Source organism: Bos taurus, chromosome 17 (genome assembly GCF_002263795.3).
Source record: "Bos taurus isolate L1 Dominette 01449 registration number 42190680 breed Hereford chromosome 17, ARS-UCD2.0, whole genome shotgun sequence".
Taxonomy (NCBI): domain Eukaryota; kingdom Metazoa; phylum Chordata; class Mammalia; order Artiodactyla; family Bovidae; genus Bos; species Bos taurus.
The window spans coordinates 39940462-39941302 of NC_037344.1; the positions used below are offsets into that span (position 1 = coordinate 39940462).

General features: G+C 41.7%; 1 pseudogene; it reads left to right on the top strand.

Moving 5' to 3' along the window:
• Window positions 273-623, top strand: RPS27P (ribosomal protein S27 pseudogene; annotated as a pseudogene).

An 841-nucleotide genomic window follows, 5' to 3' on the forward strand; every position in this document is an offset into this window, starting at 1 on the left:
GTATGCAGTTCAAGAAGCAACTGCTAGAACCAGATATGGAACAACAGACTGGTTCCAAATTGGGAAAGGAGTACATCAAGGCTGTATATTGTCACCCTGCTTATTTAATTTATATGCAGAATACATCATGCAAAATCCCAGGCTTGCTGGGAGAAATATCAATAACCTCAGATATGCAGATGACACCACTCTTATGGCAGAAAGCACAGAGAAACTAAACAGCCTCTTGATGAAAGTGCAAGAGGAGAGTGAAAAAGCTGGCTTAAAATACAGCATTCACCCCTTTCTGGCAGTGACGACCTCCTCACGAGAACATGCCTCTCGCAAACGATCTTCTTCATCCCTCTCCAGAAGAGGAGAAGAGGAAACACAAGAAGAAGCGCCTGGTGCAGAGCCCCAATTCCTATTTCATGGATGTAAAATGCCCAGGATGCTCTAAAATCACCACCGTCTTTAGCCATGCACAAACAGTAGTTTTGTGTGTTGGCTGCTCTACTGTCCTCTGCCAGCCTATAGGAGGAAAAGCAAGTCTTACAGAAGGATGCTCTTCCAGACGGAAGCAGCACTAAAAGTACCCTGTATCAAGATGAACGGGAAACCATCCCAATAAACACGTTTTGGATTAAAAAAAAATACAACATTAAAAAAATGAAGGTCATGGCATCCAGTCCCATCACTTCACGGCAAATAGATGAAGAAACAATAGAAACAGTGGCAGACTTAATTTTCTGGGTTCCAAAATCACTGCAGATGGTGACTATAGTCATGAAATTAAAAGACAGTTGCTCCTTGGAAGAAAAGCTATGACAAATCTAGACAGTATATTAAAATGCAGAGATAT